Source organism: Pinus tabuliformis, chromosome 6 (assembly GCF_031772625.1).
Source record: "Pinus tabuliformis cultivar Carrire ecotype Pingquan chromosome 6, CPIR1, whole genome shotgun sequence".
Lineage (NCBI taxonomy): Eukaryota > Viridiplantae > Streptophyta > Pinopsida > Pinales > Pinaceae > Pinus > Pinus tabuliformis.
The window spans coordinates 1,994,182-2,004,794 of NC_142292.1; the positions used below are offsets into that span (position 1 = coordinate 1,994,182).

Consider the following 10,613-nt stretch of genomic DNA (forward strand, 5'->3'; position numbering starts at 1 on the left):
AGTTATGAAAATTAAAGAGAAATATAACCAATTAAAAATAATCCACTCAGTTAAAATATAGCATCTATCATCACTTATTTTTATTATACTTTATTAATATCCTAATTAAAACCGTAAACAAATTAAATTACATTTATAATACAAAACCATGAGTACACACCTTGCCATAATTAGACAAATGCTCGGTGGAAGTTTGAGGCTTCATTTTAATGATTTCATGAAATATTTGTTTATAACTTGCACGGATACCTGTACCATGGATATAATATAGAATAAGTGCACCAATATAGAATAAGGGCATCTGCATTAGAATACTATAGACATGGATGGAAAAATATTATCATATAGTTTGTGAAGCCATATTATGTCTACTTGTACTTTTGTTTAAATTATTGTTGTGAAGCCATATTGTGTCTACTTTTACTTTTGTTTAAATTATTGTTTGGTACAATCAAATGAAGATATTGAATATATCGATGAAATCATGGACAAAATGTCAATATTTGGGAGTTTGGTTTGTGACATACGATAGAACCCTAGAAATAGATTTATGGATGTAGGTGAATTTTGCCGTTATATCAATTGGATTTGGATAGTCACTCAATTGGATGGACGCCTAATAAATGAACTTTTTTTAGTAAATATTTTTGGAGGGTTGTAAGTCTAATTAGAATCAATACTCTTCTGCATTAAAATACTATAGAGCTGGATGGAAAAATATTTGCATATAGTTTGGGACGTCATATATGGCCCGATACAGGTGGAAGTACTTTTGTTTAGATTATTGTTCTTGTACAATTGTATAATGATATTGAATTTATATATGAAATCATCGACACAACGTTAAAATTGGGGAGTTTGGTTCAATTTAATATGTGACATACGATAACAGAGCTAGAAATAGATTTATCAATGTAGTTCATGGATTTTGCTTCTATATGCTTTTGATCTTCGGTAAAGACCGTCGTCGAGGAAGCTACTACAGCGCTCCAAGCGCCAGGCATTCGGGCCATTGGAATTGAAGGAGATGTTCGCAAGATAGAGGATGCTGCTCGTGTTGTTGAAGTAACAGTAAAGCAGTTTGGAAGACTTGATATTCTTGTGAATGGTGCTGCGGGCAATTTTCTTTGTGCTGCAGAGGATTTATCACCAAATGGCTTCCGAACAGTATTGGATATTGACTCTGTTGGCACATTTACAATGTGCAATGCTGCATTGCAATATTTAAAGAAAGTTGGACTTGGAAAGTCTCCTTCAGAAGCTGGTTTTATTTTGAACATAAGTGCGACATTGCATTATACAGCAGGATGGTATCAAATTCATGTCTCTCCGCCCGCACAGGGTCACCCCCGGGCCGCCCCGCCCCGCCCGAGGGGCGGAGCGTCGATTCCGGGAATCGACGCTGTATCAACAGCTGCCTTGGCTGCAGAGACATGAATTTGATACCACACGTTCCCTGTAGGCAGTGGCCAAGGTATTGGTTCAGGGTTCCAGTTTTCACTGATGGGTAATTGATACCTGTGCTGATCCGTCACCGGCATGTCCATGTATGTATTCCAACATTCAAACTCTAGTGATGACGATGGATTCAGACAATTTTGCCTCTTCGCAGGGTAGACCGACGAGACTTCATCGCAGTTGAAACCCACTGATATTGACACCTGACTTCCGGAGGAATTTAACTGCTGGGGGACGACCTGGAGGCTGGACGAGGGCTCCACATAGGACATGGCCGCGTTGTTGGCATCGAACGCGTCATGGCTAAGAAAGCTCTGCATAAATGGATCCTCGCTCTGAAGCTGCCCAGAGACGGAACTGAATTTGGGCATAACTGATTCTTGTTGCACGTCAGCAGGTGACGGGGACTGCAGTTCTGGGTTCGAAACCACCAGGGTAGAATGTCTCGCTTTCTTGTATATCCGGCTGTGTAGAAATTCGAAGAACATTTTGCTAGAAAAAAACATAAAAAAAAATTAGACAGAACTTCCGCTTCCAAATTTTACTCCTTATAAACATGAATTATAAACGTGAATTAAAATTTAAATAAAATGCTTTAGAGTTGGCTTTTTATTGGATTCAAATAAATTATAATTTCAAATTTTCAAACAATATCTTTATTTATTTTTAGGTATTTATATTTATTTATTTACTAAAAAACACACATATATATATATAAATTCAAGAAATACAAATATGTTATTGAAAGAATATTCTAGTTAAAGAATGTTCAAAGAAAATATTATAGCAAATCTATAAATACATAAATTTTCATATACAAAATTGTGATAGATTACATTCACTTCATAATTATTTATTTCCACGTTGACTCCGACATGGCGTCGGAGTCGATAAGAATAGTATAGCAGGGGATTTTACATTTCTATCAGCTAATTATGTAACGAGGTGTCCATCTTGTCATGCCACAATGGTAAACAGGAGTTTGACTCAACTCATTGAATTCAGTCTCGTCCCTTACACCAAAGAATAGACGCTAAACTAATAGATACTGATTTTGTATTTAAGCAAAAATACATAATTCTTTACATTGCTCTCCATAACTGAATAGGTCAGTAATGCACCACCCATCTCACAGATAGAATCAATGGATTCTTCCTAAAATTTCATGGTTATGGTTTCTGTGTTAGTTCGGATTAAAATTCTAATCAATTTCCTTATAATTTATCACCCTTATCGTTGGGAGTACCCAGAACCAGATTGGCCCAGGGCGCGGAATTAGGAGATTTGAATTCCTTGCCCATTCCAACGAATTCATTGCTAAACCTATTTACATTATTCTTCTACAGGAATAATGTTTGATATCGCAGGTCAAGGTTTTTTGTATTGCAATATGTATTATTGGCATATTTCAATCACGCTGACTCTCATATCGGACCTTACTTGCAATATGTATTATTGGCATATTTCAATCACGCTGACCAAGGCAGCTGTTGATACAGCGTCGATTCCCGGAATCGACGCTCCGCCCCTCGGGCGGGGCGGGGCGGCCCGGGGGTGGCGCTTTCATGTCTCTCCGCCCGCACAGGGTCACCCCCGGGCCGCCCCGCCCCGCCCGAGGGGCGGAGCGTCGATTCCGGGAATCGACGCTGTATCAATGGTCAGCGTGATTGAAATATGCCAATAATACATATTGCAAGTAAGGTCCGATATGAGAGTCAGCGTGATTGAAATATGCCAATGTGTAATGAATCCATATAAATTTATTCATGTCAGTGCAATTTATAAAAAGAGTTGAATATTCGATTCTCCTGAACCACTTGCTCCTATAAACAGTTGACGATGGTGTTTGAACCCACGCATATTTATGCGTAGATTATCTTCCTTCCGCTCTCTTAATCCCTCGGCGGTTGAAATCAATTAAGTAGAAAATCAGAGGGCTCTGGGAATCCGAAGTTTTTGACACATACCAGGGAACGTGCTCAATGATTTAATTATTCCCTAACAGAAGAGAGTATCATTGTGAGAATGGACAACTGCTCCATCGAGCTTCCTCTGAATGGTGAAGCTTTACACAACAAAAAACTCACACTGCTAGAGAACAATTTACAAGTTTCCAACTAACTATAAAATTTGTCATGAGGATCAAGCTTTCTCACCCATTTATGCGTAGCCTCAACACATCAGGAAGATAGAGAAATCTGTTGAAGGTCAGGATAACCATTATCCACCCTTCCTTCCTTTATCATTCCACGTCTGTGTCCATCACATGGAGAGGATAAGGTAGTGTGTCGTGTAATTAAGGATAAACTCTATCCAACTAAGGGTAGCTATGCCCATGAGGATAACCATTATCCAAACCAATTGTGTTTGTTTCCAACTCGATCAGCCATCGAACATCTCCAAATCAGCAGATAAGCATTCGCAGTCGACAGAAAAAGGGAAACATCAATGCTGCGGGATTTTCTCTGATCCTTCCATGAAAAAGGTGTAATACTAAGTACATTATCTTGTATTGCAATCAAAAGAGACATTATTGTAATGCTCTGTTTGATATCATTTTAATTCACTTGACTTTGATTATTATTATGACCTTATCTCCCATCTTCATACGACTACCCTCCCTGTAAATATATATATGATTAAAATAATTTAATTAGCGAGACTTTCTTGTGATTTCTATAATTAATATCAAAGCTTTCATTCTGAGTTTTATATTTTGTCACTTTCTTTCTTTGGAACACATCAACTGGTATCAAATCACGTTTGAGTCACAACCTCATAGTTTCCCAGGTACTCGCTTTGCTAAATCTTTTAAAACAGTTCAAGGTTTGGCTCCCTTTACTAAATATTTTAAAACAATTCAAGGCTTGGCTCAAACGTCACAGGTTTCCTTGGACGCTAGAGTAACCTTTGTTCGACTGGAAATCTAGGCTTCAACATGGTCCGACATGAAGTTTTGTAATTAAGGCTTGGTTCCTACACTGCACAAACTCATGCATGCCTCACTCACGCAAGTTTATTAAATAAACAATGAATTCTACTTTTATTTAAAAAGTACCTCTGTAACCAACAAGAATTTCATTCACCACATTCAAACTTCCAACAGTATGCTGGTAGGGGATAATACTTCTCACAACTTAGATTGACTATGAAGAAGTCAACAAGAAGTCAATGCTCGTTAATTATTTTTTCAATTTTTTAACTATTCAGACTAGAGGCTAACGGGTCGCTCCACATTTAATAGGCGCTTTCATGTCTCTCCGCCCGCACAGGGTCACCCCCGGGCCGCCCCGCCCCGCCCTAGGGGCGGAGCGTCGATTCCGGGAATCGACGCTGTATCAACAGCTGCCTTGGTCAGCGTGATTGAAATATGCCAATAATACATATTGCAAGTAAGGTCCGATATGAGAGTCAGCGTGATTGAAATATGCCAATAATACATATTGCAATACAAAAAACCTTGACCTGCGATATCAAACATTCCTGTAGAAGAATAATGTAAATAGGTTTAGCAGCGAATTCGTTGGAATGGGCAAGGAATTCAAATCTCCTAATTCCCCCTGGGCCAATCTGGTTCTGGGTACTCCCAACGATAAGGGTGATAAATTATAAGGAAATTGATTAGAATTTTAATCCGAACTAACCCAACAACCATGAAATTCTAGGAAGAATCCAATGATTCTATCTTTGAGATGGGTGGTGAATTACTGACCTATTCAGTTATGGAGAGCAATGTAAAGAATTATGTATTTTTGCTTAAATACAAAATCAGTATCTATTAGTTCAGCGTCTATTCTTTGGTGTAAGGGACGAGACCGAATTCAATGAGTTGAGTCAAACTCCTGTTTACCATTGTGGCATGACAAGATGGACACCTCGTTACATAATTAGCTGATAGAAAAGTAAAATCCCCTGCTATACTATTCTTATCGACTCCGACGCCATGTCGGAGTCAACGTGGAAATAAATAATTATGAAGTGAATGTAATCTATCACAATTTTATATATGAAAATTTATGTATTTATAGATTTGCTATAATATTTTCTTTGAACATTCTTTAACTTGAATATTCTTCCAATAACATATTTGTATTTCTTGAATTTATATATATATGTGTGTTTTTTAGTAAATAAATAAATATAAATACCTAAAAATAAATAAAGATATTGTTTGAAAATTTGAAATTATAATTTATTTGAATCCAATAAAAAGCCAACCCTAAAGCATTTTATTTAAATTTTAATTCACGTTTATAATTCATGTTTATAAGGAGTAAAATTTGGAAGCGGAAGTTCTGTCTAATTTTTTTTAATTTTTTTTCTAGCAAAATGTTCTTCGAATTTCTACACAGCCGGATATACAAGAAAGCGAGACATTCTACCCTGGTGGTTTCGAACCCAGAACTGCAGTCCCCGTCACCTGCTGACGTGCAACAAGAATCAGTTATGCCCAAATTCAGTTCCGTCTCTGGGCAGCTTCAGAGCGAGGATCCATTTATGCAGAGCTTTCTTAGCCATGACGCGTTCGATGCCAACAACGCGGCCATGTCCTATGTGGAGCCCTCGTCCAGCCTCCAGGTCGTCCCCCAGCAGTTAAATTCCTCCGGAACCAGAAGTCAGGTGTCAATATCAGTGGGTTTCAACTGCGATGAAGTCTCGTCGGTCTACCCTGCGAAGAGGCAAAATTGTCTGAATCCATCGTCATCACTAGAGTTTGAATGTTGGAATACATACATGGACATGCCGGTGACGGATCAGCACAGGTATCAATTACCCATCAGTGAAAACTGGAACCCTGAACCAATACCCTGGCCACTGCCTACAGGGAACGTGTGGTATCAAATTCATGTCTCTGCAGCCAAGGCAGCTGTTGATACAGCGTCGATTCCCGGAATCGACGCTCCGCCCCTCGGGCGTGGTGGAGCGGCCCGGGGGTGGCACTGCGCGGGCGCCACCTGCGCAGCGCCACCCCGGGGCCGCCCCGCCCCGCCGGAGGGGCGGAGCGTCGATTCCCGGAATCGACGCTCCGCCCCTCGGGCGGGGCGGGGCGGCCCGGGGATGACCCTGTGCGGGCGGAGAGACATGAATTTGATACCATCCTGCTGTATAATGCAATGTCGCACTTATGTTCAAAATAACACCAGCTTCTGAAGGAGACTTTCCAAGTCCACCTTTCTTTAAATATTGCAATGCAGCATTGCACATTGTAAATGTGCCAACATAGTCAATATCCAATACTGTTCGGAAGCCATTTGGTGATAAATCCTCTGCAGCACAAAGAAAATTGCCCGCAGCACCATTCACAAGAATATCAAGTCTTCCAAACTGCTTTACTGTTACTTCAACAACACGAGCAGCATCCTCTATCTTGCGAACATCTCCTTCAATTCCAATGGCCCGAATGCGTGGCGCTTGGAGCGCTGCAGTAGCTTCCTCGACGACGGTCTTTACCGAAGATCAAAAGCATATAGCAGCAAAATCCACGAACTACATTGATAAATCTATTTCTAGGGCTGTTATCGTATGTCACATATTAAATTGAACCAAACTCCCCAATTTTAACGTTGTGTCGATGATTTCATATATAAATTCAATATCATTATACAATTGTACAAGAACAATAATCTAAACAAAAGTACTTCCACCTGTATCGGGCCATATATGACGTCCCAAACTATATGCAAATATTTTTCCATCCAGCGCTATAGTATTTTAATGCAGAAGAGTATTGATTCTAATTAGACCTACAACCCTCCAAAAATATTTACTAAAAAAAGTTCATTTATTAGGCGTCCATCCAATTGAGTGACTATCCAAATCCAGTTGATATAGCGGCAAAATTCACCTACATTGATAAATCTATTTCTAGGGTTCTATCGTATGTCACAAACCAAACTCCCAAATATTGACATTTTGTCCATGATTTCATCGATATATTCAATATCTTCATTTGATTGTACCAAACAATAATTTAAACAAAAGTAAAAGTAGACACAATATGGCTTCACAACAATAATTTAAACAAAAGTACAAGTAGACATAATATGGCTTCACAAACTATATGATAATATTTTTCCATCCATGTCTATAGTATTCTAATGCAGATGCCCTTTGCTTCTAATTAGACCTAGAGTGTGACGCCCTGGCGAGTCGGGCAGGGCGTGCACGACGATTTTGCACGAAGATGACTTGACCCACAGGCGAGCCGGGCGGGCGAACCGTGCACGGCGACCCGACGGGCGAGTAAATTGAACAACGGTTGGGTGGAGCGGCGAGCTGGGCGAAGGCGCGCCCACCGACCAGGCAGGCAGACATGACGGTTGGGTGGAGCGGCGAGCTGGGCGAAGGCGCGCCCACCCACCGGGCAGGCAGACACGACGGTTGGGTGGAGCGGTGAGCTGGACGAAGGTGTGCCCACCCACCGGACAGACAGACACGACGGTTGGCTGGGCGGTGAGCTGGGCGAAGGCGCGCCCGCCCACCGGGCAGACAGACACGAAGGCAAGGTTCGCGGGTCGGGTGAACAGTTCGGTAGAGAACTGCGGGTAGACCGGACGCGGGTCGAGTCGGGGCAGCGGGAGGTCGAGCGCCGGGCGCTCTTCCAACCATCGGCGAACTGTGGTATTACGAACAGCAATGAACTGGGCGCGTCGTGCAGCAATGAACTGGGCGCGTTGTGCAGCAGTGAATGAGGGCGCGTCGTGCAGCAGTGAACTGGGCGCGTCGTGCAACAGTGAACGAGGGCGCGTCGAAGGCACGTCGTGCAGCAGTGAACGTGGACGCGACGTGCAGCGGTGAACGTGAGCGCGTCGTGCAGCAGTGAACATGGGTGCGTCGTGCAGCGGTGAACGTGGGCGCGGCGTGCAGCAGTGAACGAGGAAGCAACGGAGGTTCGGATGAACAACCGGCAGGTCGACCCGAGGGCGACCCGCACCAAACGGGCGGGCGACCCAAGGGCGAACCATACCCGGGCGCAGGTGGCAAGTTGAAGACATGGACGTAGGACGAACTGGGACATGGGCGACAGTCGAAACAAGGGCGCGGGTAGCAATAAACGGTGCAGCAGGCATGATGGGCGAGAGCTCACGAATTAAGAAACACAAGGACCGAAGTTATAAGGGCGGGGTCGCCCTTGCCTTAAAGCAAGGGCCGACCCGCCCATAAAGGTGAATTCGGGGTTTCGTAGGCACAAAGTAAGGGCGTCGGCCTAAGGATAGAGGCCCCTAGAAGACAAGCTGGGCGACTATAAAGAAGGCGAGCTCATTCAAAGCAAATCATCAAGCAAGTCTTGGAGCGTTCTCTCCATACGCACAAGATAGAGTCTGAAATGCGCACTCTCTTGTAGTGCGAATTCTATCAGGTTGCTGGGTGAACGAACAGTGCGCAGGTCGAGTTACTTGGGTACGCTGAACAGTGGTACAGTGAGAACGCGGGTCATGGTGAGCGCAGTTCGAGCAGAGGTAAACAGTGAGGCAGAATCTGGTTACGGTGACCTGGTTCAAAGTTGGCACGTTACGTGCGCAGGTCGAACAGGAGGTCGAAGCTCGGTGAGTTATCCCCGCTGTAGCATCGGCGCATGGTTGCAAAGACGGTTGGTCTGTTATACATTCGGTGGTGCGCATAACCGGTCGGCGAGTTAGAGCTCGGGTGAGCCAACTCGGCCGTGGGTCAGCGCTGTTGTAAAGGGCGGTTGCCCGAATTGTATTTTGGTTGAAGGCGGTCGTGGTTTAGCCCGACGCCGGCTTGTATATCAGTTGGGTGTGCGGCCGAGACTTCAGTCCGGCGCACTATTGTAAAATCTGTTGCATATTGGTTATAATAAATTCGGTTGGGCGGACTCTTTGGGAGTTGCCCCTCCCACAATATCTTGGTGTATTGTTCTTGATGCAGTTATTGGTTTAAGTTAAATGTTGATGAAGAGTTTATTAATGCTTAATGAAGTTTAATGCGCTTGATAAAATAAGTTAAGTGTTTGAGGCGTAGTCCATAAACATGCGGTCGGTAAGATTGGGCGTTCGGTGGTGCCGCGCTCCGCCCAATTAGAAAAAAAAATAGATTGGGGGCGTGACAGGTGGTATCAGAGCGGTCAGCGAGCTGGTTCGAAGCATTTCTGACTTAGATAGGGTTGTCTCGGTTAGAAATTGAAGGTGAATCTGCTAAAATGGAGGAAGCCAGTAAAACAGTAATGGTGAGTGATGACCATGGCAAGGTTGAGGCCCTCCGACATGAAATAATAAAACACATGAAACAGCGAAGTTCCGATTGGGCCGGAATGCAAATGGTGAACGTACAAATCCGGGAGAGTTGCTCGAAGTTACAAAGGGAACTTGGGGAACTTAAAAGTTTGTACAATGACACAACAGGCATTGTCCCTAATACACTTGATAAAGAAGCCCGACAAGAAGAACTTGGGATTCAAGAGCTCTTCAAGGAGAAAGCTCGGTTAAAGGAAGCAAGTGTCAAATTGGAGGGCGAAATTAAGCGGATTGAGGAAAAGATACAAGAGAAGCTTCTTGCGAAAGAACGAGTCGTGATCGAACAAGAGGACCTTGACCGCGTTGACAAGCAAGAGGCTCATTATCGTGAACATCCGAAAGATATTCGAAAGTTTAACTCCATGGATGTGGTTGATGAACACATGGCTGGTGCGGTCGAACAGAGCACGGCAGAGGAGAAACTTGAGATAATTCAAGTTAGACCAGAGCCGAGTACTCCAAAAGAACCAAGCGGGGAAGTGAGATACCTTAAGAGGAATGTCGATAAGAAGCAGGAAGTCTACAACCCTTCAGAGATCGAATTCTTGAAGCAAATCGCTGAAGTAAGACGCAAGACAAAGACGCGAAGGAAGACGGTTCCTTGAAGCTAAGCTTTGTGCAAACAACTGTGAAAGGAAAAGAATTTGCAGCCTTGGTCGATACGGGAGCCACCCACAGCTTCGTAAGTAGAAAGGTGGCACGGTCGTTTGGAAAGAAAGCAAAGATGGAGGGCGAATTTAGCGCCTTCAAGGCGGTTAACTCTTCCATCAAAGCTATTGACGGTGTGTTAAAAAACACAACGGTAAGGGTTGGATCATGGTTCGGGAAGCTCGATTTAAGAGTTGTAGATATGGACGATCATTCTATGGTGTTGGGACTAGACTTTATGAGATCCGCTCA

General features: G+C 43.1%; 1 pseudogene; it reads left to right on the forward strand.

The window, feature by feature from the left end:
* Positions 1–484: 484 nt before the first annotated feature.
* LOC149256905 (peroxisomal 2,4-dienoyl-CoA reductase [(3E)-enoyl-CoA-producing] pseudogene) lies at positions 485–1,511 on the forward strand (annotated as a pseudogene).
* The last annotated feature ends 9,102 nt before the right edge of the window (positions 1,512–10,613 follow it).